This window comes from Anser anser (genome assembly GCF_964211835.1).
Source record: "Anser anser genome assembly, chromosome: 1".
NCBI classification, from domain to species: Eukaryota; Metazoa; Chordata; class Aves; order Anseriformes; family Anatidae; genus Anser; species Anser anser.
The window spans coordinates 99266548-99287726 of record NC_139720.1 but is presented as its reverse complement, the minus strand read 5'-3'; the positions used below and the strand labels follow the sequence as shown (position 1 = coordinate 99287726).

General features: G+C 47.1%; 1 long non-coding RNA gene across 1 annotated transcript; it reads left to right on the top strand.

The window, feature by feature from the left end:
• The first annotated feature begins 90 nt into the window (after window positions 1-90).
• Window positions 91-7468, top strand: LOC310886706. The gene is made up of 3 exons (XR_014575438.1): window positions 91-543; window positions 686-909; window positions 1031-7468. It is a non-coding gene; the product is annotated as an uncharacterized lncRNA (long non-coding RNA).
• Window positions 7469-21179: the final 13711 nt, after the last annotated feature.

Genomic DNA, 21179 nt, shown 5'->3' with positions numbered 1-21179 from the left:
GGGGACGGGGGCAGGCTTTGGGTGGGAGCCGTGCCCGCAGACCAGACCTTAGGGTGCCTCCGGGCTTGTCTCGGCTGCGCCTCGCCGAGGGGAGCGGAGCCCCGGGGAGGGCCGGGGGCTCCTGCTTGGCCCTGCTGGCCCGGGGCGAGGCCGCCGGAGGGCGCTGCGCCGGCCCCCGCTGCCGCCGCCATGTCGGGTCGGCGCCGCTGCCCCGTGAGGGGCCGCCTGCAGGGCCGTGTCCCCTCAAAGGCGGCCGTGTGGAGCCCCGAGGGACCCTGCCGTGAGGGGCTGGATGCCTCCCCAGGTCCTCGCCTGACCCTGCTGCTGCCCTCGGTGACGGCGGGCTGCGCTGGGTAGACGTGGTGCCCAAAGTGTTTCATACCTCCCGAGGTTAAAGCTCATTGTCTGTGCTAGGAGATGCGTAAATACTGGTAAAAACCGCATCTTTAAAGCTTTGTGATTACTGCAAACGGGGGCCGGGACCACAGTGAAGAGTTATGGAGTGTATTTCCATGCCCTCTGCTGCTCAGAGCACCTAACAAGGTGATGATACCTATAGTTCCTTTACACTTGAAAATGTGGCAAAGACAGATTCAGAAGCCGTAGCTCTGCGCATTTGCTCTTTACTTCTCTCTTTACACTCTAGCAAAGATAATCAGTTTGTGCTCTTTCACGTTCTTGACAGCTTAGAAGAGCCATCAGGACCCTCTATATACCTGGAAGTGCCCAGGGACAGCCACCAAGGAAGTGTTTTGGTAGCCAGTTCCCTGCAGGAGAACTTGCTACCTTGCTGAGGGCCCCAAACACATTGGATTATATCTGTGAGGGCATTGGGATCACTGTTGTGGAAGAGAAAAACTTACATTTAGATAAGTATGGAAGTAGGTAAGTATGGAAACTTACATTTAGGTAAGTACAGTTCTTTTTGGATAAGTGGAGGGTTGAAGCTCCCCTCAGCAGGAGAAGAGAACTGAACTCAGTCTGTAAAAGTCCTGGACAAGAGCTTTCTGATCAAACTGTTTGCCCACAGGCCCGTGTATGTAACAGGAAGGGATGCCACCACAACCATGGCAGATGACTGATCTAAAGGCTGGTGTGAGGCACCGCACCACTGGTGGAGCTTGATGCTGTCGCTGTGTCCTGGACTTGCTTTTGGAGCTTCTGATGGATGCGGTGTATGTGCAGACAAATGAACATTGATCCATCGTGGGATTCCAGCTGGACTTAGAAATGGCTTGGCCTGCTCAGTACCGAGGCACTTCTGGGACTCAACATAGTGAACTTTAAAGTAAAAACCTGCGATGAGCTCAGATGCGATTGTAGATGGCAGGAAAGTGTTTCAGAGCCATGTTTTTAGTCTGCTTTGTAAGCTCTATTTTATCCCACTAATGGTCTTTATTGGATCTGGCATAGATCTGACTTGGAGACTGGATCTTTCAGTTTACCTATAAAACCCACGGTACCTGAGCAGCAGTCTTCCTCCCAAGCTGCACCATCTTGACCTCAAGGCAGAACTCCCATTTAGTTCCCATTACTTGTCTTTGAGGTTTTCTTTCCCATGAAAGCACTAGCTCTTGCCCGTGGGTGGAAAGATGGAAAGAAGGAAACTGGGTAGAAATTAGGAACTGTGTAGAAATTTCAGAGCCTGAAATCACCAATTCACTTAACTTTCAATCCTTAACAGCAATTTACTGTATCAAACTTCATTTTCCTTCAGTGTGGCTGTAAAGCATAATCAATAGGACATTAAAAGAAGATCTCCAGACAACTTCTAAGCCATTCTGCCCCTTGATGTAAAACAGCTGTTATGCTAACAATATAGCTGAGCTGGAACGCTATGAATTTCATCCGTCTTTTGCTTTGAGATAGTTGACGTGTTGCCATTTCTTCCTGACTTAAAACCAGAGGGTTCAACTGTGATGCTGTAAACTTACACCTAGCGTCTCTTCCAGGAGAAAAATGTTCTCTTGCTGGCAGTGAGTTAAACAGAGGGCAAATCCATATGGATCAAAGGAAACTTTATTATGTAAGACCAGGCACAGAGGGTAGCGTACTTGTGTTCTCCTCCCATAATAGGTACCAGAGAGATTAAGAAAAATCAAGAGAACTCTGTTTTCAATATCTACAAGCAATTACAAACTCTTTTTGATACCTTGGCATGGTGACTGGGAGAAGCAGAGATAACATACAGGGAACTTCACTCCTGCCAGTGGATTAGGTCCAAGTCAGTTTTTAATGCCTGAAAAATCCTGCTCTTTGGCTTGCATGTCCCTCTCAGTTCATCCTGTGAGTAATCATGAATCCTTTTTGAAGATTTGAGGCAAGAGGTTGTTTTTCCCTCCCTCCTTGCTGGGGTGCAGTTGTGGGATGCTGAAGGGCTGTCAGATTCCAGGGGGAGGAAACAATGGACGAAATGAAAAGGGTGGGGCTTAAGTAGATAGTGCAGGGCACTATATGAATGCCTGCTGCTGGCTGCTGTTATTAATACCTTGTCCATCGCACCATCTTTCTGTAGCATTTCTTACTTTGAGAACCCGAGGGTGCTTTACAGCAGGGAGTTTTATTAAGTCCATTTTAGGGATGGGAAAATGGAGTCAAAGGGAAGCCAGGCAGAAAAGATTTAGCAGATTCCAGGTAAGTGTCCAAGGCTCTGACGGCCTTTTGCTCTTGCTGTTAGGGACAACAGCTTCTGCTCAGGCATATTCCTGCTTTTGGTAGCAACCTGCACGTAGCTTGACATAGAGAAGCAAACCTTTATCCACTTGCAACTGCTGTAGCTTAGGGCTACATTTGCTGGGAAAGCTAGGATGTTAGATACCAGTGATGGATACTACCTGGAATAGGAAAGAATGTCATCTCCCACCTCATTTTTCTTCCTGTGAGATCTACTGTGTCCACGAGCATTTTTCACGTGTTGTAATTAGAGCCACGGTTTGGCCTTCACCTTGGAAACCACAGCTGCTTCTTCAGTGGCAAGTAATACATGCGCACTGGGGTAGTTTGCCTGTGGACAGTACAATGTCCTTCACATCAGAAAAGAACCACAGAATCATCAAGGTTCGAAGAGACTTTCAAGATCATCTAGTCCAACCATCACATCTCCTGCAGTTCCCACTTAGCAAAATAATAATAATAATCCATTCTCTCCAGAGAATGGAGTTGCGTACAGCACACTAAATCAGGCAATAAAAACAGCAGCAATGCAGATAAAGCGAGCAGTGTTCCTCCGTAAGACGTCTATATAAATGCAGTTTAGAAAGGCAATCAAAGAGGATTCACTTAATAGGGGACACGGAGAACCCCAGGTGATTGCATGTAACTATTTCTCTCCACAGTCCAACTGTAATTACAGGTCTCACACCCCCTGCTGGCTTGTTTCCTGCTTTTAATGAGATCACTTTAAGAGATAAGGCTGTGACTCTACTAAAACGAGAAAACAATATCTAACTATGGGGTGAGCAAAGATCAAGATCCACTACAGCCAGTCAGGCTTGGCTAAGTTTCTTCATGTGCTTTTTTTCCTCCCTCTGGCTGATAGATTCAACATTTTGCATTTCTGACAGTGCTTTGCATTTTTCTGAAGCCTTTCAACTAAGTCATTCAAATGCTGTTTGCAAAAACATGACAAAGAGTTCTTAAAGTCCCTTTGAAAATTAGGCTTCCATCCTTCGCCATTGCACATGAATGGTACTACCTTCATTCAGAGCCACAGCATTGTGGGTTGCAGAGGCAAAGGGCAGAAATATCAAACATTCCAGTCATTTTGAGTGCCTCAGTGTTACGCTTATATAAAATTCCTAGGCACTTGGTACTTTCGTAGGTGGGAACTTTAGCTGCTCAGCCTTTCTCAATAGTAAGTTGAAAGTGTGGTGGAGTTGGTTTGTTTTTGGTTTTTTTTTTCTTCTTTTTTTCTTTTCTGCTTTACTGAGGAGGTGGCAGAGGCTTGCCATAGTCATGCAGCAAATCAGGTCAAAGTCTGGAATTTAGGAGAGCTGGGGTCCTGTCTAACTGCTCGATGAAGGGCTTTTATTGCTGGTTCACAACACCCCAAAGATGACTAGTAGGGGGATGCAGGGAGAGCAAGAGAAGCAAAGCCATTGACAGTACATTCAAATATGCCATTCAAGGATTTGCACTTCCCCAGGAAAAAACAAAAAAAGTTTGGGAATCCACAAATAAAACGATTTTAAACTTGTGCTCTAGGAGTTCTAGAGACACTTAAAGCTGTAACCTGCTTGTGATGCCTTTTTTATAATGAAAAAAATCCACACCATAATCTATCATTCCATTTTTAGTTACTGACACTGTTTTTAATTCACCCTTCTTTGCCAGTTAGCTATCTGGGAGATAAAGCAGCTTTGAAATCCTCAGACTCCCTGGAACCACACTTTATATCTGTCCAGGGTCTTATGTGCACTTCGCGGTTCCAAAGCAGATAAACCAAGTGCCACCTAACTCACTGCTTCTCTGCAAATTTTTGACCATTAGTGGCTCTATGGGCATAATTGAAAGAGCATATGATTGAGCTAAAAATGTCTTAATGTGCTCTTTTCTTTCTTTCTTTCTTTTTCATCCCATTTGATAACTTTCTACTAGAAATTTGCATTAGTAAAATGTGACGTTTTCAAAGAGAAACACCACGAGGTCAGGATGTGCCAAAGTCCAGCCTCTGGTCTTTCCACCTGTCTGCACCCACGCTGTGGTGCAGTCTTCAGTTACAACAGGCTGCTGCATTCAGCATTTCAGGTGAAATGCTGCCTGATAAATAAGAGGGAGCAAGTTTCTGTAGACCAAGGTTTATCTTCATTGTTCTGATATCTGCCAAATTCATTTTATCCACGCCATTTTGTTCCCCAAAAGGTTTGCCCCATTAATACCTAGCCTTTACTTTGTATTCTCTATTTACAAGCATTAAGTCAAATCTGGTCAAGAATAAAATGCTTGGCCTTGAGTTCTGTGAAATCCTGGACCCTTTGCTGAATGTGACACAGCTGGTGCAATCCCTGAGACCACGGGAAGGATTGGATGGAGTCTCATAAAAAGGAGGAGATGGTGCCAATGCAAAGGCAGCTCACTTGTTACTACACCAGAAATTGCAGTTCTACATTTTAATGTTACTATCTGTAACGGTCTTGGCTTTGGCACTTCCATACCACCTTAATGCTTCTTTTTACAAAATTAATGTTCTGAGATTGAAAGCACTCTCTTGTAGGACGCTGGGAGGTGTTAAGGAGAGGAAAGCAAGCTGATGGAGATCCTCCTGGCTGGCACCTGGCTGAGGCTGCGCCTTAGCGACTCCTGGAGACCAAGGTCTGTACAGAGCTCACTGCCTTGCCTGTTGACTGAGTGCCAAGCAAGGATGACAGCAGGATCCTGAGATCTGCCTGGTGGTGCTCTGATGGAGCTCACTGTCTTGATCGTACCATCTGATACCTGATCTGGTCTACAAGAGCTGTGCCTCGCTCCCCCACATGTTACACACCCAATAGGGCTCCTAAAACTGGGTATTCTTGGCAGTGAAAGAGAGGATATGGCTCAAACGTGTTGAAATAGCCTGAATGTGCTGAGTTTCTAGGCTAGCTACATCAGCCATCTAATTGACAGGGCACTTGGGGAAGACTGAGAATATTCTTCCCAGCACAACAAGGATGGATTTTCTGGAGGTGGCTGGTTCTGTTCCCGTAGAGATGATTACTTTAATACAATAAAAAATGAACAATATGAGTTTGGGCACCTACAGCCCTAAATAGCCGCGTCTTTAAATTTCATTTAAGTCTGCATCCATCAATAAAATATTTGATATTTTTTCGCTAGACAACTGAGTTCTGCACAAGATGTTCAGTCTGGCCCTGGTTCATCAAAACACTTAAGCGCTTTGCTGAATCAGGGACTTGCTTCTCATTAAATCAGGCACTTTATGCAAGGAAGCAGAGAGCATACTGCAACCTTACCTCACTGTGTGGTCTCTCTTGGCAATTGCTGTGCACAGTAATAGATTATGGATTAGGACCCTCATCTTAAGGCCCAGGCTCACTCCAGATCTTCCACCAGACACATTTTCAGTTGGTATTTATTGAACTGGCGTGGGAGTGCTTGAGCGTCAGGAGTGAGCTAGTTGTTGGTTAGGGATTGCACTGAAATAAGTTTCCCTGAACCAATGAAATTCTTCTATACAGCCTCAGGCTTATAGAGAAAAGGTTGAAAGTGCTGGGCTCTGAAAGGGAGTCAGGCATTGTGCAAGTTCACTTTTGGGACAGTCCAGTCCCCATGAAGGTTTTAGCAAAAAGTTACAAAACCAGATATTGTGATAAGGCAAGCACTACAGAGTGGACAGTCTAGTAGCTCCTCTCCTTTGTTGTCTGAAAACTTCTTCGGAGTTTTTCTCTGGGATCTGCTCTCACATCAGGTCCACACAGACAGCAGTGCCAGCACAAGGCAGCATTGCCTTAAACTGGCATTGCCACTACAGCTTGGAAGCCAAGAGTCCCCAGATTTGTTGGTAATCATGTCTAGCCCCTATACAGGTCCCGGAGCTTATAATACCCGTTTGATTCACAGCTGTTTGGAAAAGCATTATGCACACCTGGAAATGGTAAGGAAGTGCTCATGTCTCCATTACTGGACTGAGGCACAGGGATAGGAATTCAAGATGCTCCTGGGGTCCTGCAGAAGTGACAAGACTAGGAAATGCCCCAATCCCACTGCATTTGGGACAGTCTGAGGATGGTCCTGATCCCTGATGCTCAGCAGTACTCCTGACTCATGCAGTTTGCATGCAGAAAAAAATTGTCCCCTTTGCTGGGGGGTGCAAGATGTCTTGTAAAGAGCAAGGATGTCAGCTATACCAGTCACAGCCAGGTAAGCCAGTGGCCAGGAGGTGCAGTCCCACAGTAGTTCTCCTAAACTGCATTTACATGGTGAGTTTTGTGCCCTGGGAAATGCGAAGCACATACACATGATCGGTGTTTATATGTGGAGCTATTTCAGGGCAATGTAACCAGTGGGAAATATGAGGAATATAAAAAAGTTTTGAAACAGACAAGATACCTCCATAAAATCCTCCACTGCCTTAAGTGGAAAGCCAACAGAAATAAGCTTCGCCAACAAACACAATTCATTCCAGCTCTTGTGGCAGGGAAATAAGACAAGAGAACTGCCAGAACAGTGGGTTGCAGTTCATCTCAGGAGTACATCAGGATCATTATAGCCCTGAGATGAGCAGTTGCCCTTAGTAAGAAAAGCATACTCAGCAGCAAAATTGTTCTGTGCAGATGGGTGATAGCCCAAAGGTAACTTGTGTTCCCAGAGAAACTCGGATAGATATGGATAAGCAAAATGCTGACCAGCTGTAGGCTTTCATTTTAAGTTTATGGGTCCTTCTCATCTGTAACACAATTTTAAAACCGACCTGTTAACAATGATCACTTGTTCTGGGACAGAAGAGCTGCCTATCAACACTCTGCAATTTTACCCTACAGGAAAAAATAAGAAAATTAATTGCAAGAAGAGAATTGATGAGAGAGAGGGAAAGAGAGAGAGGGAGAACTCAGATGACAGATATGGCTAACATGGTTGCTGCCTTTCACAAGAAAACATTTTAAAAATATTTTATATATGTGTTCAGAATGCAAGTAAATGAGCTTAAAAAGCAGACTTGGAGGTAGTCAAGATCTTGAGTATGTTTCCTCTGCATGTTGAAGTACAGCAACTCTTTAAAGCAGGTACTTAGAAATCCATTCAGTCCTCTGTCACAAAGAGCCCAGCCTAACACCCTCTCCTAACTTCAGCAAGCCTTGCAAAGAAAAGGTTCAACTGGGCACAGATGCATGACATACCCAGGGGAGGGTGTCTGGATGTTGTCCTCCCTGCGTGAGCCCAGCCCCTGGCCAGGGCAGCAGGCAGCTCATCATCCATCCAAAACTTAACACAGAGCAGCAGTGGCTCTGAATCAAAACGGGCAGGGACCCGTGTTGTCTCATCCACAGAATCACAGAATCGTCTAGGTTGGAAGAAACCTCCAAGATCATCTAGTCCAACCTAGTCAATCCAGGCATGCCAATCCCACAGTCCTGGTTGCCAGGCCAGAGCCAGCCACCAAGGAAAGGTTTTGGGGAGATTACTGCTCCAGGTCCTTTCCTCCCTATTGGAAGATGCCCACCTCCACCCCATCATACCAAGCAGGCTATCGTGTGGCCGTCACACTTCTGGGCACTGCTTCTGGCTGCTTGAGATAAGAGCTGGGCAGAGGCTCTTCCTGAGTGACAACATCCAGATTAGGAAGAAGAGGTCCCACATGCAGAACCCCATCATGCCATTATCTACATTGTGCAAGAGGGAGGGAGGGGAAAAAAAAAAAAAAGACGTCACAGGGAAGCAGGAGTTGGATCTATATTATTGCTATGCTCACTAGAGAGCAACCAACCTCTCCAAAGAGCAATTGGTTCCACCTACATCAGCCCCTGAACCAGCATGAGAGGAATCACATGAATTCCTCATGTTTCTCCACTAACTTTGACCCAGTTAAAAACCTGAACTTTTGGGCAAGCTAAAGTTCACCAGGGTACCGATGGCTCCTTTTAATGTATTTCTGGGAGCGTCTGCAAATGCAGCTTTACATTCACGCAACACATACTTTTACTAGGACCGTAACGTTGGTTTAGCAGCACTTGAAATTATGGCCAATCTACTGACTTGTACTTTTGGATTTTTCCCTGATGGAGTGAGGTGTCTCCTGCTGGGCTCTGTTCTGGGTGCTTTCCTGTTGCCCTCTTTGTTCCTTCTCCCAGGCTGCTGAAAAAGCAGCATTCCCTGGGACTGTAGCATGTACCTCTAGCACTCCAAGATGCAATTACAGTGGAGACTGTAGATCAGGGGAGCAGCCCAGGGAAGAGAGCACATGTCCCGGGGGAGAAAGTTCTTTGCTCCTTGAATGACACTGCTCTCTCAAGGCCCACAGGTATCTGCCAAGTACATTCCTCACCAGCAGCCCAGCTCCCTATTCCCCACTGTGGTTTGTTTTTTTTTTTTTGATTACATAGTGTTTAGATAGGTTAAGACTTCAGCTTGCCAGCACATAGCTATTGTCTGCATGGGCATGTCCACAAGAAACAATGCAGAGAGCCCATTATGGTTTGTGATAGACCTGAGCTGTATAATTGAGATCCACCCTCAAGCCTCAAGATGTTCTGATCTAATGCTCAAATCCATCAGTCTCCTCTCCTGCAGATAAAAGCAAAAAATCACCAGACACAGCATTTCCAGAGCTGAATTCTCCCAGTTTTAAAAAGTCTGAGGATTTTATTTTGGCTCAGTGTAAGAGTTCAGTTCCTGTTCAGCGTATCACTGTTCAGGAGGAGAGCTGGATGTGCTAGCTGTTTCAAGCCTGGTCTGTAGTTACATTGAAAGTACCTTGTGGGGAGAGGCTAATCATGAGTTTAGTAAATACCTGGGAAAATTCATTGTAAGATAAGTCAGTAAAAGTCTTTTTTGTGCCAGAATAGCAATTACTGTTAAGGCACTTTTTTTTTTTTGGCAGATAATTTGAAATTTCCGTAATGGCCAAAACCTTAATGCAAATGCTGTTGAATTCACTTATAAGTCGTTTTGCCAATATGTGGCCATTTTTTTTTTCAGTTATCAAGATCAGCTAAACCAACAAAATTCTTCTGAGAGAGTAAAAGCAGTACTCCTACAAGGAAGGTTTGCTAGGATAGCTCTTTTGGAATACTTACACTTGGAAATTTTAAGAATAAGACCCTGCTGAGGTTAAAAAAAATAAAAATAAATCATATATCCATATAGATTGTGCAAAGAGCTAGTGATGAGGACAGCTTAAAAATGAGTCTTCTCCAAGCTATCCCAATGGGCAGATGAGCAAACTTTGCCTTGCTTCCAGTTCCTACATAAACAGTGAGAGCTTCCTCTGTTATTTATGCCCCGGTGAGTAGGAAGACAGGAATAACAAACACCAGCCTTGTCTCATTCTACTCAGCTTATTACCCTTACAGTGCACACACAAACCTCTCCAAGGGCATTGCCAAGCTCACCAGACTGCTTCCCTGAGGTATGTTCTGGAGAGCTAAATGCACGTCACGCCCATTCAAACCTCTTTTCATGCATCTCCAGGCAAGGGCACGGACTGCCCATAAAAACATGCAAATGATTCTCTAGGCATTGTACAGACATGTAAAAGAAACTATTTCCTTGCCCTGAGGAAGTCACTGGCAATGAAGACAAGACTCAGAGAAGACTGGGGAAGAAGTGGAGGGGGTTGGCTGCTCTCAAGCTGAAATAAGCGTTGGGGGAATAAGCAGGGTGATGCAGGAGGCATAATGGTCATGCCTGCCGACAGAACTGGGAGGTAGGGCAGAATTCCCCTCCTGGCTCAGCTCAGCCTAAGCAGATCAGTTGTGGTGGCCCTCTCCTCTTCCTTCATTTTTAGGGTGACATTTTCCAGTTGTACTTGCAAACTTAAAATGCAGCTGTCTCAAAGGCTTCCTGGTGCAAACAGAGTGTGTTGAGCAAAACGCCAGCGTTACTAAACTGGAGTGGTACCTCTCCTTCCACAGAACCACAGCGGAGGAAGCAGAAGGTTTTGCAGACCTCATCAGCTAGTCCTATGGGAAGTCACGAGACCAGCTCTCGTCAAACCAAAGCACTGAATGCTTAAACAACAAATTCAGATGTTGATTAACAGGAAAAAGCCTTTTAATCTATATTGGTCAATCAAGTTCAAAAGGGAGGTTTATTGTTGCAAGTGTATATACTATAAATAAGGGGGTTATTTGATGTTCTGAGCATTGCACAACAGGCTGTTTTATATGATCTTTCAAGAAATGGTTTTCACATGAGCTAGGTGGGTGGTTCTCTGAGGTGTTGGATTTCATGAATATGCTGAGGCTTTGGGGAGAGCTTCCACCCTGAGAAAGATGGATCTGTTGTGTTGGCTTTCTGCCTCTCCCAGGTGACAGAGAACAGAGTGATAAAAGGACAAAACCCTCTCTGAGGAGACAAAGGAAAAATAGAGTTGTTTGGGTGAAGGAGGAGGGGAGATTTGTTTACTGCTCTTCCAAAGGAGTCCGCTCTGCATTTGAGTTTTGGAAATACTTTTTGTCCATGTTGTCAACACAGGCAGCAGCGCACCAGGAGCCTGATAGATCCTAGCACTGCTTCTAGAGTCTCCTTTAACAAAACACAGATGTTTTCATGGCCTGTGACCACCTGGTGACCCTGAAATCAGCTTGTAAGGGGATGAGGAAAAAATCGCAGCAGAACAAATTAGTGCATGACGGGACATCAAGGCAGGGTGACATGATGTCACTGTAACAAGCTGGAGTGTAGTGAAAAGGTGGCAGCACTCATACATCTGAACATCTTCAGGACCTCAGGGCAAAAATGGGTGCTACACCTCCCATGGTTATCTTTTCAAATTCCTGCCCTCCTATCGTGCCATGTGGAGCCCCATTTCCTCTGCTCTGGACCAGTGCAGCAGATTGCAAAAAGGTCTCTCGTAGACACAAGACCATTAGCAAATGTACTGCTCAGAGAAGGCTGGGGCAAAAAACAGCTGTGCAGCTGGATGCAGCCCTCACCTATGGCTCCTGCTGGCAAACAGTGCTTGTGCCTCTGGTGATGCAGGATTTTTGTTTTTTTGATGTGGCTGGGGCAGGAAAGCCAAGATCCTTGCTGCCAGTCTACCCAAGTTAATGAGTATGAACTGGGTCATTGCCACTATAACAGGGAATGCCTTAAAGAAAGATTGTAGTGTAATAAAAAGGTAACCCAAGTACTGAAGTACTGTATCTAAGTGCTGAGCACTGGGTAGTTGAGATCTTACTCACTCTTGCAAGAGTTTTACACCAGTTTAACTATGAGAATAGACTTCTGCCCTAAATCAGAAAGAAAAGGTTAAAGTTGAGCCAAAGGGTAGGACTTACAGCTGAACTGGGAAGGCCACCAATCTGTGGGCTTAACAGCACAGGTATTACCCTGCTTCCCACCATACTGAAGCCTAAAATACCCTGTGCTAATTGGTGAGGATTCATCACAGAGTCTAGGGAAATCCAGCTACATCTTAAGTGGAAAACCATTGTTCTTCTCTGGACCACACACCCATATACAAGAGCGCCTACCTCTGTGCCTTCTCCCACAGTGGGGCTTTGATCACCCAGCCTCTTGGAGCCAGATGCAGGGGATGCTGACTAAGTAGGTGATGCATTTCCCTAAAGCCTTCATCTTCCAAAGCTAAAGGTCATGGGCAGTACCTGATTGCCTCGCTGGTTAGCTCATGCTGATCTAACATGTTCGTCGGAGGTCATGTTTTCTGAGCCCTCTGTCTAGCTTGCTTTCTCTCAAAATTTTTGATCCCCTCTTTAATCTGAAATAACCCAGAGAATCTGAGATAATGTAAACTTAGCCTGAATCCTGACACTAACATAAAATTCCCCTTGACCTTAAGTACACAATTTCCCTGTTGAGAGAACAGATACAAGACTGAAACATGGGGCCCACCTGTCTATGGGGATGTTTGCCCCCGGATCATAACATCGTAGGTTTTTTTTTTTGTTTGTTTGTTTGTTTTTAATTAAAAAAAGTCCAAATCCTGCCTTTAGCCATCTCCAAACTTTGGATAAGCTCACATTTGAAATGAGTGCATAGGTCCATGAGCAGAGCCCAACCCACGTTAATTCCTGAACCAGACATTAATAATGCAGAGGAATTAGAAACTTGGGATACTCAGCTTGATTTACCAGAGGTCACACCTGTGGATTGAGTTGCAGGTCCTAGCACTCAGACTTGCAGGGCTCCTCTGTGGAGGCAGAGGAGTGTTTGCAGGTGGCACTCCTTCTTGCCCTCCCACAGGCACCAGCAGCATAAAGCACAGTGTTTGTTACTGATTTGGGTTTCAGCACAGCTACAGATGGTAACCAGAGAGGCCATAGCAGAGCCATGGGGAAGGCAAGCTGAAATCGATCCAAGAAACACGTAGCCCATGGGCTATCCTGTTGCAAATCCTACTGAGAGGATGCCAGTATAACAGTAATGGAGATTACTAGAGAACAGGCCTCTCATGTTTTATGAATTTAAAAAAAAAAAAAACCAACACACAAACCCAACAAATTTGCAGCTTATGTATCCCTGTCTCAGGCACCAAGTCTAAAAAGCCACATGTAGGAGAGCAGCTGTAAGAAAGCCGGATCTCACGGGCATCAGCTTGGTCTCTGGAACCCCACATCCAGGAGGAGGGCCTTTTCCCCTTCTCAGGAAGGGAAGCAGGGAGTTAACAGTCCTGTAGCTACCTGCTGCAGCTTGTGATGGCACCCCGCATGCCCAGACCCAGAGGATGGGCCCTCAGGCTGCTGTGTGAAAGGAAGAGCTGCACCCTGCTTCACCAGGCTGTGCCAGCACCTACCCATGGCCTTGGAGGGGCTCTGGTCAGCCTGACACATCCCCATGCACTCACCTCCCTCCTCTGGAGCTGGCAGGTGGGAAATTCACATCTCCATGTTCATCTCCTCTGACCATGCTACAGGGCTAAGAAGAGATATGTCCCTGTGTGCCAGCACTTCTCTCTTATTCCCAACCCCTCTCAGCTGCATCCAGTTAGCCAGAAAAAGGCACAGTGCTCAGGAAGAGTTTGCTGCTGGTGTTGCCCTAGCACTGCTGGGTCCTATCCCGTGGGATGGAGGAGAGGGGAAGGTGGACAATATCTGGTGGTGGGACATGGGGTAATGGGGCACGAGCTTGCTCCTCGTGCTCACTGACACTGGGGCTTCACTGTAAAAGCCAGCATTGTCAGAGCTGCTTTGGAAGCCGTGGTTTTCCAATAGCAGGTTGCAAGAGCTACATCCTCTCAATCCACGCCTCTTGTCCCCTTCACCACACTCTATAACAATGAGGTGAGAAGCAGATAAAGTTGACACTTGTAAGGTCGTTTACCCCTGTTACCTGAAAAGCGGTACCTAGACGACAGCTTCTGCTGCTGAGGTGGGATTTTTTTCTGGCTGATTTCAGCTGGCCTTATTCCCATCCTCCTCGGCTTTACCTATTCTCTGCCTTTTCAAATTGAAAGAGTTAATGCCCTTATTCTCACAAAGTCGGGCAAATATCCAGCTGAGTGTGGAGACAGTGAAAGGACAGGGGTTCATTAGCAACCTCGGAGTAACGTATGAGAAATCTCGTGCTGTATTCATCGCTCGGCACCACCACAGAGATTTGGACTGGATTGACGCTGCTTCCCTGCTTGTAAAACAGAGATAATCAGAGTGCCCAAATCTGTTGCTGGGACAAAGTTTGTTATTACTTATTAAGCCCTTTGAGGTTGCTAAAGGACAGGCTGGCTGGCTGAAGGAGGTGAGGTCTAGCCCCCAGCTGGCAGGCGCTCCGACTTGAAGTACAACAGCAGGGGAGGGGGAGTCGTAAATTCCACAGGGCACCAGATAAACCAGAGGCAGTGGAAAGACAAAAAGGCAGCAGCCACTTCAAGTCCCTTCCCCCCATCCCCTGCCTCCTCCCACCCACCTTTGCCATGCCAACACAACAATAATCCTGACAGCCCTCTCCATCAGCTCTCCGGGCGAAAGCAGCGTGCAGTTATGCTGCGCCAGGTCCTGCTGCCCATGAGCCACATCTGTCCTTCATCCCTCTTCCTCCTCCCAAGATCGGTCAGCAGGTGGACAGCCTGACCGACCCCTCTCCTGGAAAATGAAGATGAATGGCGATGGAGGGGGAGGACAGAGGAAGGTGGGGAATGGGGTGGGATGGAAAAGCTGGAGCAGAGCAGGAGGAAGTGGAGATCCTGGGGTAAGAGGAGGGGGGAAAGGAGTACACAGACACCCTCGCGAAAGATGTGAAGGGGTGTCAGTATGGAGGAGAGACTGTTTTTTGGGGAACCGGTGTAGCAAAACATAGCAGAGGCGAGAGGTCGCACAGAGCCTCCTGCCCTGCATGCACATCTCCAGGCAGGAGCCTTGCACACCCAGGAGGCAGCACTGATGAACACGCTTAGCAGCCATCTTCACCTGCCACTGCTGGTGCAGAGTCTTGGGACCAGACCAGAGACCCACAGACACGATGCTGCCTTTGTTTGGTGCAAGAAGTGCCTGCTTTGCCCAGCTCAGCCCAGACTGTTCGCCTTTCCCTGTGTGGGGTGGCAATCAGTCACCCACTCGTCACCCAACTTGTTCTACTGCTTTGGTTGGACAACGCGGAAAAGCTACAGGAGCCTGGAGGCTTTCTGTGAGGGTGAAGGCAAAGAAAACAAGGCTGCACTTAAAAGTTTTACCTGTGTAATCACTTCGGAAGGGGGCAGGGAAGAGGAGGGAAGGCAGCACTTTGTCGGAGCAGTAACAACCCATGCGTAGATACAGTCATGCTGCAAAAGAGCACTTTAACCAGGAAAGCTCACTTCACTTGGGAATTATTGCAAAAAAAAAAACCGCTGGCAAGTACTTTGTATGGAGAAGTATGTTTGCAAGACTGTAGGTATGCACCCAGGTCACTGTGGTGTAGCAAAGTCCTGCACATCAGCTGCTCGTTGTCTGTGACAGAATTCAGAGTTCGCAGCACATGCAAGGATATTGAATGTATAAAAACAAACAAAAATATTTTTTTTGGGGGGGAGGGGTAGATTGTTAGCGTCAATACCTTGACAATCTGTCTCAGCTCTAAAATGGTTGGGTCCTTACGCTCTTAGACTTACCTCCAAACTCCCCTTCATCCAGAAGCTTAGTCATTAGTTGGCCCTGCTGTGACAGACTGGGACCACAGGCTACTTGAAGCCTGTAGGCTGAGAACTGCCTTTCCCCAAGCGAACGGTAAAAGAATTTGCCTCTTTGTTTTAAGGATTGCTCTCCCCAGTCCTAAGCACAAGCTGAATATTCATGAACCCCCTATGTGAATTGGTTATCTTCTACATGCCAACACAAAGTCCCCATTCTGCATGAGGTGCCCAGGCGCTGGACAAAGCCGAGTGTCTGTTCTAACAGTGGATTTCCCAGACACTGTGCACGCTGCCATAAACCAGTTATGATTGCCTGCTAAAGCAGTATCACAACAGAACAAAGACAAAGACTCTTGCAGAGCTGTTTGAGGCAGCTGCAGCTAGTTCAGACTTCTACATCTCTTGACCTAACGTGACTCCCAGGCTGCCACAGTGTCTGGATGAGAAGCAAGAAGGAAGATAATGTGTTTTTTGTGACAAGTGCTGCTCACTGGTGCAGCCAGGCTAGTTTATATTAAGAGTTCAGGTTGCTAAGTAGCTTGATAGTGCAGAGGTTCAGATTCGTGTTTGTGCTGTATTTGTGGTAGGAACAAATCGGTGTGTATGTGCACAAATATATATAATGGCTTATTTACAGGTGTTCTTGGTAGCATGCGTGAGGGAAATGTGCATCTCCATCTGGGATCTCTCCTGAGGTTGTTGAGGACATTGGAGAATTGTTCATTATATACTTGACTGAGCTGACATGACAGTATTTAAGAAATGGATGTCACTGAGGAGGCAGACCCAGGTGCAAGTGAGATGGGAAAACGGAGTGAGCAAAAAAGGAAGAAAGGAAGAAAGAAAGGAAAAAAGGAAGGAAGAAAGGTGGAAAGGAAGAAAGGGAGAAAGGAAGGAAGAAAGGAGGAAAGGGAGAAAGAAAGGAAGAAAGGAAGGAAGAAAGGGAGAAGGGAAGAAAGGTAAAAAGATAAAAAGAAAGGAAGAAAGGTAAAAAGAAAGGAAGAAAGGAAAAGAAAAGAAAGGAAGAAAGGAAGAAAGAAAGAAACAGCACTGATAACTGTCTTGGCTATTGTAGAGCCATGCCTGCACAGCATCAAGGCTTTCCCTCTTTTCCCTGTCTTGACAAAGGCCAGTAGGCTGGAGGTGGCTGAGAGGCTGGGAGGGGACACAACTGGACCAGCTGACCCCAACTGGCCAAAGAGGTATTTCATGCCATATGACCATACCGTGTATCATAATAAAAGCTCAGGGGAAGAAGGAGGAAGGGGGGACGTTCATCTTATTTCTTCCCATATCCTGTTGAGAGCACCTGGGTGTGCACCTGACAGCCAGCCAAAGCCAACCCAGCGGACTGTGCTTTTGTTCGGGTGGCCTGTGTCCCTCCTGAGTCCCTGTGGGTAGGCAGTGGGGCTGTTAGGCCTGTGAGGAGGCTGCTGAGCAATTCTGAGGGCCCACATGGGGGATAGGAAGGAGTACCAGGGTTGGTCTGGCATTCTGTCCAGCTACCTGGGAACACGAGTGTTGTTGCCCCTCAAAACACCACCACAAGTGCTACAGAAGTACCTCAGGACAGCAAGTGCCTCTGGGCTGGCCCTCCCAAACCAGCAGGGAGCCGTCCTCTCTGGGCACACGGAGGCCCCTTACCCTCAAAAGATGCTGAGGGACCCCAGCAAGTCTGCTTGCTCCATGAGCCAACTCCATTCCCCCCAGCAGCAGCAGGGACAGGCATGGTCACAGCACGGTTCCTAGGACCCTAGACACAAATCTCTTCCTCATCGTGAGAGATGCCCTTGTTGCAGCCCCAGGAGGAGGAAGATGAAGAGGGGGAACCAGAGTGACTATTTCTCTCCCCATGCTTTGGATGCTTGCAAGGAGGTGGGCTATGCTCTGGTTCCCCGTTCTTGCACTTCTAACCCTTTGACCTTCATCCTTTTTCTTCCATGAGTTGTCCCCATTTCTGCTGTTTTTCTTTATGCCCCCCGGCCCAAGCTCCTTGGTTCAGTTAGGATCAGCTGACACCCAACCTACAAGGTCGGGTTTTCCCCAGCAGGCCTTGGCTGGTGGCCACACCACTGCAGGCAGCAGGAGAGCAGCAGGGGGAACCCAGCCTGGCATTAATGAGGGCAGGAGGTTGCCGTGTGACCCCGCTGAGCAGCAGGAGCCTGGCCCAGCAAACGCTGCCACGTGTAGCAAAGCTCCTCTGTAGCCTAACGCTGACCCCCAGCACACCCAGGGCTCTCAGCATCCCAGCTTTGCTCTTTCCTAACCAGAAAAGACTGGAGGGTGCTTGTTCCTTGCAGCAAAAAATAAAATGGCTTGCATTTCAGCTGTAGTAGTGTGTGTATCCTGCCCAGCTCTGGAGGTTGCAGTGTCCAGCGTCCTGTTTGCAGGACACAGTTGCATTGGGACCTGCCTGTGTTCCCTGCTGCCATTCAGGCACCAAAACTCTCATCCTTTCCTTGTGCCAGTGCTTTGGTGAGGGCTGCGTGCAGGCTGGGAGAGCCAAAACTCTCTTGTCTGGCCAAGCTCTTTCTCTTGCAAGTCCCGTACTAAGAAAACCCTTCTCAGTGTAGCTCACTGGTAATTGCACAGTAAAACACTCCGGGCTTTACACTACCAGTGTAGTTTATCCCCACTTCTCCAAGTCGAATACAGCAGGGAGTTGCTGACACAGCTCAGTAAGCAAAAGATCACACTTCTTCACAGCCTTAACTGATACCAGATGTAGGGAAGGCCTGGCCCTAAAGCCCCTGAGGTGAATGTCATCAGGAGCAATTATGTAGTTTAGTTATTACTGTACCCCTGCACACAACAGTGGTCCCCAACTGGAAGCCTGGAGGCAATCCATAATGCTTGTGCAACCCTGAGAACAGATTATAGTCTCAGGAAGCCGCTGTCTATGCGGGCCAGAGACATCAAAACAACGTATTGCCCACAACATGCTCTCTGCACAGTATTGTTAGCTAAGGAATGACATATAATATGTGGTCATATCTATCATCTGTTTAGCTATGCCAGCATAATTCACACAAAGAAGTTATGCCAGCAAAATTTCCCTAGTGGACAAGCCTCATCATGGTTTTCTGACAACCACATAATACAAAGTTTTTGTACTGTTTAGAGCAGACAGGCAAGGATCAGACCTGGCTCTCAGTTTAAGAAACCCTGTGAACAAAAGCAGTATGCTAAAGGGTAGGTCACCATCAAAGATATTTTCCTGCTCTTCTGGAATTAGGAAAACAGAAAAGTTTCTGGCCTTCTAGAAAGTGAATTCAGAATAATTTTTGCCAGGGACTTCAAAATCATAATTCTGGAAACACCAAATGACAGACAGTGCTGGGTCTGTATGCGTCAGGAGAACTTGTATTTGCAACTGCATTTCTGCAGCAGAGATGTGGCTCTGTTCAGACCCCAAGTGGGAATCAGGCTGGTATAGGAGTTTGCACAGAGCGTGTCTGTCAGCACAGACCTCCACTGCAAAACCCTGGTCTCAGGGCAAGGACTTCCCATTGTAGCCTCGACAGAATTAACACGTAATCGCTGATGGTTTCCAGGATGTTTATTTTCCATGTAACCTGAGCAGGGACCTTTGAGGTCAACCACAGATCCAAGGCCACTGAAATGGCTGCTCTGGGGATGGAGGTGAAGCCGAGCTGTCATTCTGGCCAGTGTCTGAGGCACATTTGAGCTGGTTGCTGAGGACATGCTATGGTCCTCACCTGTATCAGTGACTGACCAAGAACCTCCCTTCCTTTTGAGCTTCTCCAAGAACAAATAAATTTAACAGATCAGAGTCCAACACATGCCCCAACACAAGGGTCATGGAGTAGGAGAGGGGTTGTTTGAACACCTTGCATAAGGTCATAGGCGGCTGTATGCTTGCCCCATTAGGCATACCTGTGTGCATGAAAGGATGTTGTGATGCTGCACTGCAGTTAAAGGGAGACCTTTAGAGGATGAGGCTACAGTGTAAGGTCCTTGTCAGCATGCTAAAATGAAGCTACCTGTGCTTCATCAGCCAAACACCTCAAACATGACCCAGCCTTCAGCCTGGCTAAGGAGTGCTCTTCAAATATTATCTGCAGACATGATTTTGTCTTGCTGTGTCATTCAGGAGGATCTGCAATATTAATGGGATGGCAGAAAGCCTCACATGTGGGAGGGTTAGACAGTAACGCCAGAGATAGAAAGTGCAGCAGTGCAATAGGTGAGATGTGGAGCAATGTCACGCTGTAAACAAAGCTTGGCCTCACCTACGTGGAAGGGATCGTTCCAGGTTTGCTGTATCACAGCCTTGCAAAAGCCATGGGCCAAACACTGGTGTTTCACTCACATCAAGAGCACCCCTATTCAGAAAATAGTTAAATGCAGTTTTAGTTCTCTGTGGCTGAAAGGGATCGATTTTCCTGTAACATGATTAGGGGGACTGTAACTGGCTGCTTCAGGGCTATGGTATTCGTAACAGGGATGGGGCTTTGGCAGCCCAGGAAGTGGGAGGCGAGAACAAGCCATGAGCTGCATGTGTGCAGCCGCAACAGATGGGGATGGAGGCAAATTGTCCAGATGAAAATTGTCCATGGGTGAAGCAAAGGCCTGCCTGCAAACACCTGGGTGTGTCTGAACTTGCCCACCTGGAGAGGGTGTTGGAGTGTCAGTCCGAGCCTCTGGAAACTTGGTGGTGTAGGAGGTAAGAGTCAGAGCAGAATAGATCACAGGGTTCATACTGGTGGACGGTGCAGACCAGGTAATGGAGTCCGAATCCAGCAGCTCCGTCATCCTGTTAATCATGAAGATGAGGGGAGTTTTGCAAAATCACATCTTCAGGCCTTCGGACAAAGTTTGCAAAAAGGCATCTTGGTGCTGATGCACGTGCATTGCTCCCAGTGAGGCTCTGGGAGTACAGAGCAGAGGCGGCATTTGACCTGTCCTGGTTTTATCCCCTCCCTCTCTACTGCCCCCGTCATGGACAGTGAAAGGATTGTGCAAAGGGTTACCCAGCTGCTTTCCCATCACAGCCCCCTGACCGCGATGGGAGGTCTAGAAAAGATGACTTGGGTTCCCATCCAATCTGTGGGAGACTGAGAGGAGCCACAGTAATAGGCTTCAAACATGTGAAAGGTCACTGCAGAAGGGAAAGGAATAACCCGCTCTCTTTTCCCGCTGCGGGAAAGTCAAACTCATGTGCCTGAAACACAGCGTGAAGAGGCAGGTCAATGGCACGAACCACTTTTAAATAGTAAGTTGAGCCAGTCACTTCCTGAGTGGGCTGGAGGACTGCAGGGCTGCTAGGGATGTGCCAAAGAAACATCTTTGAGGCATGGGTTAGGTTGAGTTAATCCTGCTTTGGAGAGGAGGATGGGTTGGCTGATCCCAAGGCCCTCTGCTATTCTGTGTTTAGTGATCACATGAATCCTCCTAGTACCCAGGGACCGAAGGCAGCTATTAAAAGCTTGTGAGA